Source organism: Eriocheir sinensis, unplaced genomic scaffold (genome assembly GCF_024679095.1).
Source record: "Eriocheir sinensis breed Jianghai 21 unplaced genomic scaffold, ASM2467909v1 Scaffold30, whole genome shotgun sequence".
NCBI lineage: Eukaryota > Metazoa > Arthropoda > Malacostraca > Decapoda > Varunidae > Eriocheir > Eriocheir sinensis.
Genome location: NW_026111610.1, coordinates 225,155 through 243,355, shown reverse-complemented (window position 1 = coordinate 243,355; position 18,201 = coordinate 225,155). Strand labels below are relative to the sequence as shown.

The following is an 18,201-nucleotide window of genomic DNA, read 5'->3' as shown; positions in this document are numbered from 1 at the left end:
TGGTTTGTTTCTTTTCACCGTACGTAATGATACAGGTTTGTTATCTTTGATTAGGTTTAGTGGCTCTTCTATAGGGTTGTTGTCTTTGATTAGGTTTAGTGGTTCTTCTATAGGATTATTTCCTTTTTTTAGTGTTTCCTTTTCTGTATTTTCTGGGCTTCCCTGTTTTTCTTTTCTGAGTTTTCTGGGCTTTCTATTTCTATAATTTCGATGCTTTTCTGCTCACTCCCCTGTTTGCTTTCTTCTCTCAAGTTCTTCAGCTTTTCTTTGAGCTTCTTCAGATTATTAGAATACATGTTTCTCATGAGCACATCCTGCTCTTGGTGTACCATCGTGTTTTCGTTTTGTTGACATGGAGCGTCAGGAATGTTCAGGTGGGTGCTGGAGTAAAACTGCATGATCTTCATCATGAACAAGTACAACTGACGTCCAACTACCTGGAATGGGAGATTATGATTAGATAAAATGTAAATGCAACTCGTATAGAAGCTATCTCCACTCCTACTTATTTTTTTTTTTAAATCTTTACCTTAATGTTGTAAACTTCATTTAAGTTGGACACATGAGGCTCTGGGTCAACTAGTTTTGGTATTTTTGCGATCTGAAAATACAAGAAAGAAATTTGAAGATTCGTATAATAATAATAATGTTTCATCTCAATAAAATATAACATTTATCTAGTCTGGACATTTACCTGAGTCTCAGTTGAATATCTTTTGCGTTTTAATCTTCTCTTCTTAGAGTTAGCTTGTTCGTCTGTCTTTAAATCTCGTGTCGGACAAGCACAAATCCGCAAGTGAAACACGTCGCGTCCCAGTACTGTACCATCTGTAACACTAACACAAATACAAATGTACTCAAAGTTACAGGAAATCCTTGGATAACTTTTCCTTGATTCACTCCATGAAATCTTTTATCAGAAATAACATTGGTAATGTAATAGCTATATCCGATCACAAGACGATGAAAGCCAAATCAACGACTGATTGTCTGACGGCGGTGCAGTCTAAGAAGAAAATTAGACGAAGAAAATGTTGCAACTAACACAAATACTACGGCTACGGTCGTACCTCCTAGTCTTGTTAATGAACCTAGAACTGCATATTCTGAACAAGCTATGGATGAATTGTCAACATATTACGCTGTGTTACTCTCCAATGTTGACAGATTCAAGCACAAGCACGTAAGATTGGCTTCTCTCATCAAACTGTTAAGTTACTTGAAAAAGAGAATCAACATAACGGACACGCTCAACACCCTGATTATAACCCCACCTGTAGAAGTGACGATTTCGGAAAACGGAACCATTCAAGAATCTGTGGCAAAACTGTTGACACGACAGAGCGATCGGTTGTACGTTGTTGCAGAAGATGATGATGGTGGTGTAGTAGATATCGATCAGCGTATGCGCGATGTTCTTAACACGCGTCGCAAACTCGAAGAATGTTCGTCGCGTCAACATCTATGCGATATCATGGTGATGGAACAACTCTCTACTTTTAGGTGCTATACCATGTTACAGTACATACTTACACAAAGCATTCGCGTGGCATTGTAAAGTTGTCATTCGTAACAGACTCGTCGACATGATGCTTTCAGGAGAATCAGACATCACCGACACAGCTAAAGAAATTTATGCTAGTCTGAATTTCTTTATTAACTTCAAATTGATTCGAGATTGTTGTTTGACAGAAATGTTAACGATAATACTTTAGAGTCAATGTCGTTCCTGATAGACAGATTGAATCAAAGTGAATACGACCTCTGCTCGCCTGGTGCTAAACATGTTTGTTTCATTGACGTCCATTCAGACGCCAGTAAGTTTCCTTTGATGAACACCAAAGGTCATGCGGACTTGTAAGTAAGTGTGGTCAACGCCCTGGCAGCTTACGTCACCAAAGGTCATGCGGACTTCGAGGTAAGTGTTATGTGCAATCAGCGCTATTGCTTACGTCATTGGTGTCATTATTAACCTTGTCAACAACAATATCCAAATTTGGCATGTGTTAACAACCATCCCTTATTATCAATTGATCGGAAAAATAACAACAAGACTAAAAATCACGCAATGCTTCCTGCCATTTTTAGCATGAGCATAACACTCCTTACGATTTACGTCATCTCAATCAATCGTGCCGAATCCAACAATGTCCAAATTTAGCTTGATTTGGCATACCTTTATTACATGCCAAAATTGGATAACCACGCTTACGTCATTAACAAGTGCGTGATATGCCAAACTACGACTACGTCACAGTATGTATCGATAGGAGGTATTGCTTACGTCACTACATGTGTGCGATTATCACCCTCGTGTTAGAGAACACGTCACAGTATTGATTGTTAGTGCAATTTATACCCTCGTGTTTTTGCAGGTGATTATCACCCTTGTGACTACGTCACAGTATTGTTACGTCACTACTATTTTTGCAGGTGATTATCACCCTCGTTATTGTTATAGACTACGTCACAGTATTGTTACGTCACTACTACATGTGCAATTATCACCCTCGTGTTTTTACAGGTGATTATCACCCTCGTGTTATTGTTAGACTACGTCACAGTATTGTTACGTCACTACTATTTTTGCAGGTGAATATCACCCTCGTGACTACGTCACAGTATTGTTACAGGTGATTATCACCCTCGTTATTGTTAGAGACTATGTCACAGTATTGTTACGTCACTAATACATGTGCAATTATCACCGTCGTGTTTTTTTACAGGTGATTATCACCCCCGTGTTATTGTTAGACTACGTCACAGTATTGTTACGTCACTACTATTTTTGAAGGTGATTATCACCCTCGTGACTACGTCACAGTATTGTTACAGGTGATTATCACCCTCGTTATTGTTAGAGACTATGTCACAGTATTGTTACGTCACTAATACATGTGCAATTATCACCCTCGTGTTTTTTTACAGGTGATTATCACCCTCGTGTTATTGTTAGACTACGTCACAGTATTGTTACGTCACTACTATTTTTGCAGGTGATTATCACCCTCGTGACTACGTCACAGTATTGTTACAGGTGATTATCACCCTCGTGTTATTGCTAGACTACGTCACAGTATTGTTACGTCACTACTACATGTGCAATTATCACCCTCGTGTTTTTTTACAGGTGATTATCACCCTCGTGTTATTGCTAGACTATGTCACAGTATTGTTACGTCACTAATACATGTGCAATTATCACCCTCGTGTTTTTTTACAGGTGATTATCACCCTCGTGTTATTGTTAGACTACGTCAAATCCACTCAACGATTTGATTTGTTTAACAAACATAGCCAAAGATTTATGCAGTAAAATATCGACACCTAATACCACAGGTATGTTACGAGAGTAATCGTACGTGGGAGACACCCAGAAGCGAGAGTGAAATATATCCAGTATACTCTGAACGGCATTGACGATAAAGTTGCGAACGAATACGTGAATTGACTTAACACCTCTAAGAATACTAGTCAGTATATCGTTGTTGGTTTTGTCGTTGTATTCACTGTTATTGTTTTTACCGGCTATAAAATCAACAAAGGGTTTACTTGGATCGTTAGCCAATGACGACGAGGAGCGCATGATCGTGTCCGTTAAAATCAAACACTCTCTTTCGGTAGGTAATGGTGGTGGGGAAGAATGCTGCGATGGTCGCTTCACATCCCAAAGGAACTTCTTGTAAGCGATAACTAAACCTGCGAACCGCAAGGCAGTGCTAGTGTCACCATTGACACGCTTCAATTTGTCGTGACTCATTACTTCTTTCAAGACGTACGCTCTTATCTTATCGTCTGACAAATTTAAGAGTCAGCTTTCTCACACGATGTAGTTTGGAAAGCCTTGTTCATGACACTAACCCGTTGAGAATCTCTATTAAATTTGGCTTCGTTTTGGATACGATGCTGTTTTGGAATAGTATTTCTTTTCAAGAGGCGGTCCTCAATTGTTTGTAAGCACCGATGACAGTTTGTGCGATGGCCCAGTCCGCCTGTTGACTCAATTCATCAGGTTTCTCAGTTCCGTATAGTCGTTTAGCCTTGTTGTACCCCATTAGATTGAAAGCCTTTTAATTTCAACACAGAAGTCGATCAGGTTAAACATTTTTTTTTTATCTGTTTCACTTAAAGATGAAGTCTTGTTGTCTTTCGAGATACATCTAAAGATAAAGTTGTTCAACACGAACGACACGAATAAACCGCGTTGCATGAGACTCGAGTTTAAAAGATTTCAATGGAATCGTTTTTAAGGAATTTGCACAATACATTCGCCGCTACGTGCAAATGGGACTTGATTCCATTCGCGGCCAGTAAATAATCGTATGTGATCGAATGAACACTCTTTTGGTTCATTTCTTTAATCGCTAAAAGTTTGGACGCTATGTAAAGATGTCTTTTATCGTATGAGTCTTTGCTTAACTCGTTCATGATTCCAATGTGCACGTCTGACTTACTGTGTTTGTGGGCTTACACTATGGCACGTAATCTCATGTGCTACTATCACAAGTATGATTGTGTGGTGTGCTCAAAGCCCTTCACCCACCGCGAATTGCAACATGGCAGGACCACATTGATCTTCAGACAACACCATCCCTTCGTCATCAGGGAATTCGCTCTGTTGGACGATGACATGAACATCATGGATTCACACGTCATCAATAACAAAGCAGCTGCATTCAAAGAAGAGGTTTCACCTGGTGTCTTCAAGTTCATCGATAACAGGTATGATCCAGTCGTTATCAGTGAAAATGTCGATGAGGATGGGTACCCCTTGTACAGTCCGGTTGAATGACCGATGACGTAGTCAACGAGGAGGAGGAGGAGGAGGATGACGATGACGACGACGAGGACGATAACGAAGAGGAAGAGGATGACGATAACGAAGAGGAAGAGGAGGAACAGGATGACGAAGAAGACGACAACAACAACGAGGAGGAGGAGGAGGAGGAGGAGGATAATGAGGTGGACATTCCAGTCTACGCACCTGGTGAAGAGGAGGAGGAGGAGGATGTTCCAGAGGAGGAGTCGGTTCCAGTTCCAGAGGAGGAGATGGTTCCAGTTCCAGAGGAGGAGTCGGTTCCAGTTCCAGAGGAGGAGTCGGTTCCAGTGAAGGAGGAGGAGTCGATTCCAATCGGTAATGAGCTTGTTCCCTTCGTTGAAGAGGAGACGACTGAAAATCAGCTATGGCGTGTTAAGACGAGTGTCCTCATCACCCGCAAATTGGTTGCAGTTCCTGGTAATAAGAAGGCGAATACCAAGCGTCATAATGAGGATACTGACGACTTGCCTGTGCTTGTTTTTGACGTTGCTGCTGCTGATTGTAAATACATTGTTCTTCCGCAAAATCACGAGGGTGTTAATTGCACATATAATAGTGACGTAACAATATTGTGACGTAGTCTCTAGATTCTGCAAAAATAGTAGTGATGTAACAATACTGTGACGTAGTCTAGTAATATCATGAGGGTGATAATCACCTGCAAAATCACGAGGGTGTTAATTGCACATATAAGAGTGACGTAACAATATTGTGACGTAGTCTCTAGATTCTGCAAAAATAGTAGTGATGTAACAATACTGTGACATAGTCTAGAAATAACACGAGGGTGATAATCACCTGCAAAAAACACGAGGGTGTTAATTGCACATATAGTAGTGACATAATAACACTGTGACGTAGTCTAATAATAACACGAGGGTGATAATCACCTGCAAAAAACACGAAGGTGTTAATTGCACATATAGTAGTGACATAATAACACTGTGACGTAGTCTAATAATAACACGAGGGTGATAATCACCTGCAAAAACACGAGGGTGTTAATTACACATATAGTAGTGACGTAACAATATTGTGACGTAGTCACAATATTGAGGCGAGCGTCCCGCTCGCCTCAGAATCGGGCTACTGGCCAGTCTAAAACACACATTCACCCTTCCGCTCTCAACCCAGCATTCAGCGTCCCGCTCGCCTCAGAATCGGGCTACTGGCGAGTCTAAAACACACATTCACCCTTCCGCTCTCAACCCAGCATTCAGCGTCCCGCTCGCCTCAGAATCGGGCTACTGGAGAGTCTAAAACACACATTCACCCTTCCGCTCTTAACTGAGCATTCAGCGTCCCGCTCGCCTCAGAATCGGGCTACTGGAGAGTCTAAAACACACATTCACCCTTCCGCTCTTAACTGAGCATTCAGCGTCCCGCTCGCCTCAGAATCGGGCTACTGGCGAGTCTAAAACACACATTCACCCTTCCGCTCTCAACCCAGTATTCAGCGTCCCGCTCGCCTCAGAATCGGGCTACTGGCGAGTCTAAAACACACATTCACCCTTCCGCTCTCAACCCAGCATTCAGCGTCCCGCTCGCCTCAGAATCGGGCTAGTGGCGAGTCTAAAACACACATTCACCCTTCCGCTCTGAACCCAGCATTCAGCGTCCCGCTCTCGTACATTCTCAACTATAAGAGAAAAAAATTGCTTAGTGTGAATGTAGTGTTTGTTTTCATGATGTGAATGTATATTTTCAGTCTTAACGGGCACCAATTCTACTCGCTTGTGCCGTCCATCTCACTTCACTGACGTTGCGCGAATTGGTGACGAGTCTCCTTCTCCTCCCTCTTATTGACACATGCTAAATTACAGGGGTGTTAAAGACACACAGGAAGTAACGCGCGAATTGGTGACGTAGTCTCCTTCTCCTCCCTCTTATTGACACGTGCTAAATTACAAGGGTGGTAACAGGAAGCAACGCACCAACGCGCGAATTGGTGACGTAGTCTTCTTCTCTCCTTTTATTAAAACATGCTAAATCACAAGGGTGGTAAAGACACACAGGAAACAACGCGCGAATTGGTGACGTAGTCTCCTTCTCCTCCCTCTTATTGACACATGCTAAATTACAGTGGTGTTAAAGACACACTTGAAGTAACACGCGTATTTGTGAGGAAGCAACGCGCGATTTTTAAAGACACACATTAAGCAACGCGCGAATTGGTGACGTAGTCTCCTCCTCCTCCTCTTATTGACACATGCTAAATAACAGGGTGTTAAAGACACAGGAAGTAACGCGCGAATTGGTGACGTAGTCTCCTTCTCCTCCCTCTTATTGAGACATGCTTTATTTACCGGGTGTTAAAGTCACAGTAAGCAACACGCGAATTTGTGGGTGGTAAAGATATACAGGAAGCAACGCGCGAATTGGTGACGTTAGTCTCCTCCTATCAATCAGTATCTCTTATTAACACATGCTAAATCACAACGCGAATTGGTGACGTTAGTCTCCTCCTATCAATCAGTATCTCTTATTAACACATGCTAAATCACAAGGGTGGTAAAGACATACAGGAAACAACGCGCGAATTGGTGACGTAGTCTCCTTCTCCTCCCTCTTATTGACACATGCTAAATTACAGGGTGTTCAAGACACACAGGAAGTAACGCGCGAATTGGTGACGTAGTCTCCTTCTTCTCCCTCTTATTGACACATGCTAAATTACCAGGGTGTTATAGGTGTTAAAGACACACAGGAAGTAACGCGCGAATTGGTGACGTAGTCTCCTTCTCCTCCCTCTTATTGACACATGCTAAATTACAAGGGTGTTACATCGACACATGCTAAATTACAGGAAGTTAAAGACACAGGAAGCAACACGCGAATTGGTGACGTCTCCTCCCTCTTATCTACACATGCTAAATTACAGGGGTGTTAAACAAATAGCGCGCGAATTGGTGTTGTCTCTCCTATCAATCACAGGGGTGTTACCTCCATGAGTTAGATCAGTTGAAGGAACACATCACCACTCTTTTCTGTCCGAGAATCTTAGACTTGTTGGACGATAGAGGCGGAGGGAAATACACCAGTGCCGATGCCATTCACGTGTTGAGTAGAGTGATGCGGTTCGTCCACGACAAGTACAGAGGTGATGGTCGATTACCTAGTATTCGAAACTTACTCATAGACGTCAATATTAACATCCTTGAAAATGCCATAGCCTTTGAGAAGAAGAGCAATAAGAAAGGAGAAGGACATAACAAAAATCAAACCATTGAATCTCAGCGTCGAGAATTAATCAAAGCTTTAAAATCTATCGTTGAACACAAAACGATGAACATGCCCATCCGAGACGAACAAGCAGATGATATCGTCTATCTTCCCAATTCCGTTGATGTCTCTAAGTTACCAATAAGTCACGACAACCTGCTAATGTTGACTCGCTATCTCCATTCTATTTTATCACTTGAAAAAATGTCGTTTTTCACAACGGGTATGTTCCAGAGCGCTTATTACTTCATGATGCATTGTCTCTCTCCCACTGGTGGGGTGGCTAATCTGCCCCCGCAGGCAGCTGACTCGTTAAAAAATCGATGGTGGAATTACACCAAGAAAAAATAGGTAGGAGGATTCGGAGACGAAGAACACCAGCGGCGGCGACGCCGGCATGATGACTCTTCAACTTCCGAAGAGGAGGAGGAGGAGGAGAATGACGACGATGATGATGCTAATAGGTGAATGTGTGTCTTTGTCTTCCGAAGCTTCCGATTCTGAATCTAGTTCGTACTGAATGTCGTCTAACCTTGTGTGAGGTGAATGTGTGTCTTTGTCTTCTGAAGCTTCCGATTCTGAATCTAGTTCGTACTGAATGTCATCTAACCTTGTGTGAGTTGAATGTGTGTCTTTATCTTCTAAAGCTTCCGATTCTGAATTTAGTTCGTTCGTACTGAATGTCGTCTAACCTTGTGTGAGTTGAATGTGTCTTTGTCTTCCGAAGCTTCCAATTCTGAATCTAGTTCGTACTGAATGTCGTCTAACCTTATGTGAGGTGAATGTGTGTCTTTGTCTTCCGAAGCTTCCAATTCTGAATCTAGTTCGTACTGAATGTCGTCTAACCTTGTGTGAGGTGAATGTGTGTCTTTGTCTTCCGAAGCTTCCAATTCTGAATCTAGTTCGTACTGAATGTCGTCAAACCTTGTGTGAGGTGAATGCGTGTCTTTGTCTTTCGAAGTTTCCGATTCTGAATCTAGTTCGTACTGAATGTCTTCTAACCTTGTGTGAGGTGAATGCGTGCCTTTGTCTTCCGAAGCTTTCGATTCTGAATCTAGTTCGTACTGAATGTCGTCTAACCTTGTGTGAGGTGAATGTGTGTCTTTGTCTTTCGAAGCTTCCGATTCTGAATCTAGTTCGTACTGAATGTCGCCTAACCTTGTGTGAGGTGAACATGTGTTTGAAAATGCCCGATTCTTAAAATTAAGAGATGCGGGGGTTGGAGGGTAAGCGGGGGTGTAAGGGCTATGCGGGTTTTTTGACGACGACCTCCCCAGCGTTACCAGTGACGGTCCTAAGTCACCTTAGTAGCGCATCTAGCGTGTAGCGAAGTGCCTTGAGCACACCTGTGAACATATAGGGTGACGAGCGAGACAGATTCTGCCTCCCGAATGGTCCAAATCGTCGACCGTCGTGACCGAAACCCATCCGTTAAAATAGTTCAGTTATCCCTACGCTCCAAATCGGGCGGAGGAAGCGTCGCATTCAGACTTTCAGTGGTAACTCACGATATCGGCGCGCTCGCGTCACGCATTTCATCCCTAACAGGTGCAGAATCGGGCGGTCCGGTCGCCCGGTTTGAGCCGTAAGTGGACATTTTAGGGGGGGGAACACCTCATCGGGTCACTCCCGGCCAGTTAGCCGAGAGTTTCTCGGCTCGGGTGTTGGGCGGTGGGGTTCAACACGGTGGGGGGTGAGCTGCTAGCGAGCTGCAGTGGCTCACAGGGTCTCGGCTGACTTTACTCGTTGCTGGCAACGGTGAATTGACAAGTAGCGAAATGCGGTAGCAAACTTCGCTAGATCAGAATCGGACGGAGACCTCGAGATATTTGACGATAACTGATTTCAGAATCGGAAGCTTCGCAAGACAAAGACATACATGCAACTCAATCAAGGTTAGACTACATTACACTGTTACATAATACAAACTATATAATGACTTTGTAGTTGATGTAGTTGATGATAATTTGATACAGATCCAGATGTAATAACGTAACTGAGAATAAACTCTATCGAGATGAATGTGTCTTTGACTTTTCTTATTGTCTTTCTCTGCGTTCGGCTTCCCATGGGTGTATTAAATTTGTCAAATCAAATCTTCCAATTGGAGTGTTAACAGAATCGGAAGCTCCGGAAGACTAAAACACACATTCACTTCGATCCCTTAAGGCGAATGTGTGTTTTTCAGTTATGATGCATCCAATTCTTAATTGGAGTGTTAACAGAATCTGAAGCTCCGGAGGACTAAAACACACATTCACTTCGATCCCTTAAGGCGAATGTGTGTTTTTCAGTTATGATGCATCCAATTCTTAATTGAAGTGTAAACAGAATTTGAAGCTCCGGAAGACTAAAACACACATTCACTTCGATCCCTTAAGGCGAATGTGTGTTTTTGAGTTATGATGCATCCAATTCTTAATTGGAGTGTGAACAGAATCTGAAGCTCCGGAAGACTAAAACACACATTCACTTCGATCCCTTAAGGCGAATGTGTGTTTTTCAGTTATGATGCATCCAATTCTTAATTGGAGTGTGAACAGAATCTGAAGCTTCGGAAGACTAAATTTGTTTCTGAGAAAATGATTTCAGAGTGTCTCCACAATACGGTACCTCTCATTCATCTCCGGAACATACATATTGATGATTTGCAAACACCACCATCAACAAGGTGGCGGCGGCGGCGGCTTAGAAAATCTTAACGTGTTGAGCGTTGTCAACCCTGAGCTGATCGACAAGGCAATTCTGAGTCGAGAGTTTCTGACCAGTGAATATGATGAGACTGGGTCTTTCACGACAAGTAAGTTCACCAACGGAACAACGTTTAGCTTCACACCCGGTACAAGCATGGACCTCAGCGATTACCAAACGGATGATGGGTGTGTGACTGTGGACACAGACTATACCGGCCGAGAAGAAGTGTTAGAATTGGATTCAATCAACACGTGTTATGATGAACTGATACATGCATTAAAGTATGGTGTTTTCGACAGTGTGGTTTCCGATGAAGGTTGTGAAAGATCAATAAGATTATATGATAATGATTTAGTCATGAAAACTAGTGGTGATTCTATTCACGTTGTATCCAACAATAAAGGTAGCGAGAACACTATGAAGAACGCTAGAAGCATCTCTCAATGATCACAACCACTGTACTACCATTCTCCATTCCGTATACGGCACTCTCACCTCCGCTTACTCTCCCGTCAACGACAATTACAATGCCCGTCATATCCTCATGAACATGCAACATGTGCAACGGACCTCCTGCTCTTCCTCCTCATCTGATGAAGGAACGGTGACGACGACGGGACCGTCACCACCGCCTTTTCGAAAAAAAGCCAATGAATATTCTCTGAGATACCACATGGGTCTGGGAAGAGGTTACGTTATCTATGACGACGAATTCACAGAATGTAAAAACCAATCTTATCTTGTCACTCTCAAGTATTGTTTGAATGTACTGAAAGATAATCTTCCGTATAATATTCTGTTGACCGATTGGACATCGATTGTGTTTGCTTCTAAGATGGAAAAACAACAACAAGTAGACAAAAAGAAATCGCCTTATTCCTACTTGCATGTGTTCACCGAAAAAGAAAGAGAGAGCAAGAATGTCTCCAATGTCGTGCCGTACCTGGCTAACCCGGTCGTCTCTATGAAATGGTTCCTCATGCGAGCCCATCATCTACGATTGTCATGTACCAACACCGGCGTTGCCTGTCTGTCCAAGTTCATGAGTGCACGCTTCCACAGGCAGCTTAACAACCATCGTTCTTCCAATAATCTGTTAAGTGTTTTTAAAATGGTGAATTCCAAAACATCGTGTATAAGCGTCGATAACAACAGATTTTTTCTTATCGACGGTAATTTTCCCAGTGATCAGATCCAGTTACAACTTCATGTTAAAACTATGACTTTGTAGTTAAATATATAAAGATTCTAAACTCGATAGTCATGGTATGAAGACTGCAAAAGTTCATCTGTTCTCTGATACAAAGTGTCCCAGTAACGGTGCTGAAAGAGTTGGTATCTAAGGCTCATCTCCTCTGTGTCCTAACTCTATCCCAATACTATGATGTAAATTTATACAGTACCGCTTCGAGTTGTGAAGATTATATTTTTCATTTGTTGTGTAGAACAATTTTGTACAACTTCTGAATATCATCTATACTCTATTGAGGTGAATATGTGATTTCTTGGAGCATCCGATTTTACCTTGACAAATGTGTGTTTTAGTCTTTTTGGACTTCCGATTCCAACATGAGTGTCCAATTCTATGTTAATTCTATGACTTTGTAATTAATTGATGAAAGTTCTCTATATCAAAGTGTCCCAGTAACGGTGCTGAAAGAGTTGGTGTCTAAGGCTCATCTTGTCCTAACTCTATCCCAATTATGTTCTGAATGTCATTTATACTCTATTGAGGTGAATGTGTATTTTCTTCTTTTTGAGCGTTCGATTCTACCTTGACAAATGTGTGTGTTTTAGTTTTATTGGACTTCAGATTCAAACATGAGGTGAATGTGTATCTTTGTCCTATAGAGTGTCCAATTCTGACTGTCCATGTATATATTAAAATGTAACTATGATGAAGATTATACTTATTTCAATAAAATTATAATATATATATTAAATTTTCTAACCTACCTTTATCTTATCGGACTCTACATTTCAATCTAGACCCCACTCTGTGTAGCGATGTACACCCCATGCAGATCTGGACCCTACTCTGTGTAGCGATGTGTACACCCCTATGCAGATCTGGCTGCACTCTCTGTATCGATGTATACACCCCATGCAGATCTGGACCCTACTCTGTGTAGATGATGTACACCCTATGCAGATCTGGACCCCACTCTGTACTCTGTTTATCGATGTATACATCCTCATGCAGATCTGCACCCACTTTGTTTTTCATGCAGTTATATAATCTGAAGTTCGTGTGTCCCTCATCCACATGTTGCAAAATTAAAGCACAAGCCACTGAAGTTGTCTTGCACGTAGACGTAAAATATCGGACCCCACTTTTGGCTTCTTACGGTTGCGGAGCGTTAGATTTTCCTTCTCCAGCACTCGCTCTACAGACTGTGAGCAGTTTTGGTTTTGGTTTTAGTCTGTATTTATTCAACATGTTATACTAAAAATTCTATTTAACGTTGATTTGTAGTTTCAAAAGTAAGTAGCGCAATTTGCGACTTGTAATTCTATTTCAATTTATAAATCTAGAATACACATTGCACATTGGGTACTCACCATTAACTTGAATTAACTTCAGACGGTTACTGCGTTCAGTAAACTATATAAAAATCATGCTGATTTTAATATTGATAATTTGTTTACCTAAACTACATTTTTTAAGCAGTGAGAAATTGATAATTTTGGTACCTAAACTACATTTTTTAAGCAGTGAGAAATTGATAATTGTGGTACTTAAACTACATTTTTTAAGCAGTGAGAAATTGATAATTTTGTTGAGTATCTAATATTCAAACCTACAAAAAAGGTAGAAAACATTGAGATAACTGGTGAAATATAATCGTGTCCTTGTCTTTCAAAACTTCCAAAACAAACAAAACTTCCGAAACATGTTAGAGGACGTCGTCTAACCTCTGTTGAGATGAATGTGTGTCTTTGTCTTACAAAGCTACCGGTTCTCAAACATGTGAAATAAAGATAGGAACACACACATTGAATGTCGTCTAACCTCTATTGAGGTGAATGTGTGTTTTTGTCTTGCAAAGCTTCCGATTTTCACATGTGAAATACAATTCAAAATTAGCTAGTAAAGATATGAGTTGGAGTTTGGACGACATTTATATTACACATCCGAAACATGTTAGTAAGAGTTTGGAAGATAGATATAGTTACATTTGAATGTCGTCTAACCTCTGTTGAGATGAATGTGTGTCTGTCACACATTGAATGTCGTCTAATCTCTGTTGAGGTGAATGTGTGTTTTTGTCTTGCAAAGCTTCCGTTTTTCACGAGAAATACAATTCAAAATTATCACGGTAGAGATTTGATTTTGAGTTGACGAATCAATAAAAAGACATTCATACAATGTTATATTTATTCCAACCTTATTTTTTTATAATTTTACTTTTACAGGTTTTCTTCAGTGTAGGCGAGCATGGTGAAAAATGTTTTTGATTCTCCCGATTGACCAGCCTGAGGAATTTGGTCTGTATTAACTTGAACCAAAAGACGCCTTCGCCTTGACTGTCTGCACTCATAAGCTCATGGATGGCTGGAAAATGTATGTTGCATCACTGTTGTCACTACGTGTTGAAAACATGGAAACATACACTTTAAAGTTTGCAGTGTTTTTAAAACGAATTTTAAAATTAATTATATTGGCACCAGTAGATATTTTGTCGATCCAAATATACAAAAAGACATTAGGCACTATATCATTTTCTGAAAAAGTATTATCAATTAATTGGATCGGGAAGGCTCCGTGCTGTTGAGGTATGTTTGTGTTAACATAGGTAGTTTGCGTATTATCATCGAAATAAAATTTAATAGACTTAACCGGTTTTGTTTGTGAAGTCGTTTGTTCTGCAAAGAGGATTCTTGAAGAAGAAGTGTGTTCATATTACTCTCACTGAGCAATTGATGATCATCGATTATTTGTTTAACATCGACTGTTAAATCAAATATAATATCTTCGTTGACATTCGACACGATACGTGCCAGTTGATTCCTCACAGTTTCGGTTAAGTTGACTTTAATGATTTCACTAATCTTAGTTTTTAAAGATTCTGAATTGAACACTTGATCTGAGAAAGCCAACATAGATTTATTCAAAAACAAGTTATAAAACGTATCAAGATTTTTACTAACAATATATCTTTTCAAATAATCGTATAACAAGTACAAAGTCAATGGTTGATTCGGAATTTCTTTCTGAAGTGTAACCAACCTCTTGTCAACTAAGGCTTCAATTCTTTGCTTCACGGTGTCAGAGAGTAGCCATCGCTGCCTGCGGTGCTGCTGCTAAAGCAATCCGTCGTCTATTTCACTAACGTCTGCGTCCTGTTCTGCAATTAAGGGTTCGCGATGTAACAAACGATTCTGATACACAGCCACTAACGTAACGCTTATGGCTACGAAGACCATTAACAATATCAAAATCGACGAATCGTTCATCGTTATTATAATTATTCTTTTAACTAGATTGAAAAATTATTACACCGTCCTTCTGTATCTTGACAGAAGAATTGCCAAGTAATCACACGTATGTTAAATAGCTAATTATGTTTAACACACCTAAGTCTCAGCGCTCACGACTCGGTCCGCCTTCCTTTGTTGTCTCAATTTTAGAGGGTGTGCAAAATAGATCTACTCTCATGAAATATTCGCTAATAAAATCCTTCATACTTTTGGCTATTCGCAGGAGACTCCTATTGGTTTCGATGAGTCCTGCTACGGTTATATCTTCTTCGCGTCGAACAAAGTTCATATCGTATCCCACGGAAGATAACAGTCGAATACAAGCCGCCTTGTATTTTTTATTCGTGTGGCAAACTTCAAACATCGTCGAAATCGTTTCGGGTTGAATCAATATACTTTTGGCAAGAATCACATCGTCATCGAAATCGAACAATCGACTCCACCATTTCTCATTAACACTGTGAGTGAGTATCATAAACATTCCGTCTCTCAGGTTAGATCCCAGACGTCTGTAATGTTCTACCATCGCGGTTAACAAGACTGCTCCTGCATGTTCAACTTGATTGTGTTCATAGTTGTTATAGAATTGGTGGATGACATTGCTCCATCGCTGTGTTTGATCCTGTCCAACGGCGAGTAATCCGCAAGTCTGTATCTCCATTGTGAAGCAGATGGATTGGATGTGCTACAAGCCAATGATGCGGATGCGTCGTCTACCTTTGTATTATCTTGTGTCAGCAGTCTGTTCATTACCTCACACAAACCCGATTTGAATTGACCGGGGAAGCGAAATAACCCAGACGCGAATAAAAAGAACGTTACTGATTTTTTAAGTTTCATATAAAATCTTACTTTTTCATTTACATAAACGGTAAAGAGAATGGGATTGTATATCTTGCATTTAGAAAGAGGTTCTTTTCTGTATTTGACTGAATAAGGTGACAGGGTAGTATAACCCAGGTAAGATTCGTACCCGTCTAAGTACGTCATCTGAATGACTTCGTATTGATCTTCAGCTCCCAACTTCATCTTCTTGCTATCTTTCGAGATTCCTCCTATCGAAGTAATGATAGGATTGAAAGAATCAGCATTCAGTTTACTGGAGGTAGTTTCGATGTCGTAGTAGAAGACGCGATGTAACCTGTCCATTATCTCCATCGCGTCAAAAGATGCGTCTCCTGTTAATCGTTCGAATATCAACACAGGTTCTTGCTGTCCGTCTAAATGTGCCGACCAGACTCGCGCTCCTTCCCTTGACCCTAGAGTTCGCATTACCTTGGCTGATATGCGATTGCTGTTCAGGTAGCCTTTAGCACGTAGGGATTGAAAACCGGTCACCTCGAGATAAACTATTGTTTCGTCACAGAAATCTGCATAACTTCTTAGAACATTATTATCGTCAAATTCGAATCTTCTGTTTTCAATGTCCATTTTTATTTTGTAAACTAGTTGACACACATCTGATATCACCTCGCCTGCAGCTGTCAGTGATTCTCCTCTGCAATGGGCCTCGAAGACGAGACGGTGTACTATCTCCTCGTTGGGCATCGGCAAGCGTCGCAGCGTTTCCAGACATGCCAGTTCGTTGTAGTCTTTAAACTTCTTTTCCTCAAAAGAAGCATTTTGGAATCTCCAAGAGTTAGGTCCGACGAACAAGACATCAAACCAATATCCTTCTGCTCTTCCTTTGTTGTTGAAGACGAAACAGTTGAGCACCACTATCAACACCATCTTCCCAAAATCGTTATGTTTGCAACTTAAAAATCAGATTCCAAAATTTAAAATCAGGTCCCAATTTGTCTTCAGGTCGAAGGTCAGACAAACGATCCAAGTGAATAATCAACCGCTGATCAACGTACTTTTCCATACAGTTTTCGATGTAAGACTGCAATTCATCTCTTCGTTTGATTACAACACTCGACTTAACCATGAAGAAAAGGTGACAGAAACATGAAAGACATTTTTCTCCTTCTCACCCAATCTTATTTGACTCTCTTGTCCATGGATGCAATGCTGATTGTGAGTGTTGATGGAGAGAAGACGTCTTGCGGCCGTGTAATTATTTTCGTTATTGATATTGCTGCTGTTGTCGTTGCTAGCGGCGGCGGCGGTGCCGGTTGGTACTGGTTCGCGACAGCGTGGGATGATAGCAGCAAACGTGTCATAGACATAGAATGAACGCGAACCTCCTTCGCTGCTGCCCTGCTCCTGCTTGAAGAATAGAGTAATGTAATCTAGCACGTCGTGATTGAGCACACCCATGGGTATCACATCCCATAAGCAGTTGTGTTTCAAAAAAACAGCTAGGAAGAGAAGTAGATCAATATCGGTGTGAATTTCAAAAGATACTTGATGACTGTTGAACAGATTGAAGCAATCGAATCCTGATTTGTCAAAACAAGTAAAGTAAGAGTCTGTATCTGTTTTTATGGTCATGCCAACTGTAGTGGCAGTTGATTTTATATTGGCAACGGCTCTGTTGAATTGTTCTATATTACCATTGTTGACCAATCTGGTAAAACATCTCTTCCATTCTTCTATGTGACGGCGATGATGCCGTTCCAAGACATCTGAAGGACGAATAAAAAGACTCAATTTTGTTAATAGATTCGTAAAACTTATTATTATTGAACAACAAAATATTTTCGCGTGTCACTTTACTTAAAATAGTAAATAATATTTGACGGTTTTGTCTTCAACGAAGCCCGCCTGCTCTTACTATTGGTACACTCAAGTGCTGGGCTTGTATTTGTACGCAAGGAGCATCCCACCCGATCCTTCCCTCCCCTCCTCCATCCTTATCCTTCCTCTCTTGCGTCACAGTCATGATACGGGGAAGGACCGCCTCCACCCTTCTTACATCGGATGGATGCTTGACTATTGATGCCAGGTGTTGTCTGTCATCCCGCATTTATTTATCACACACGTAACATATTTTTCGGATAGTGTATAAAATATAAATTTGTTTTGATTCAATATGTCTT

The 18,201-nt window shown here is 41.0% G+C and overlaps 1 long non-coding RNA gene across 1 annotated transcript; it reads right to left on the bottom strand.

Moving 5' to 3' along the window:
* Nucleotides 1-219: 219 nt before the first annotated feature.
* LOC126991566 (uncharacterized) lies at nt 220-974 on the bottom strand. The gene is made up of 3 exons (XR_007745646.1): nt 695-974; nt 530-601; nt 220-437 (listed from the first exon to the last, which is right to left on the bottom strand). It is a non-coding gene; the product is annotated as an uncharacterized LOC126991566 (long non-coding RNA).
* Nucleotides 975-18,201: the final 17,227 nt, after the last annotated feature.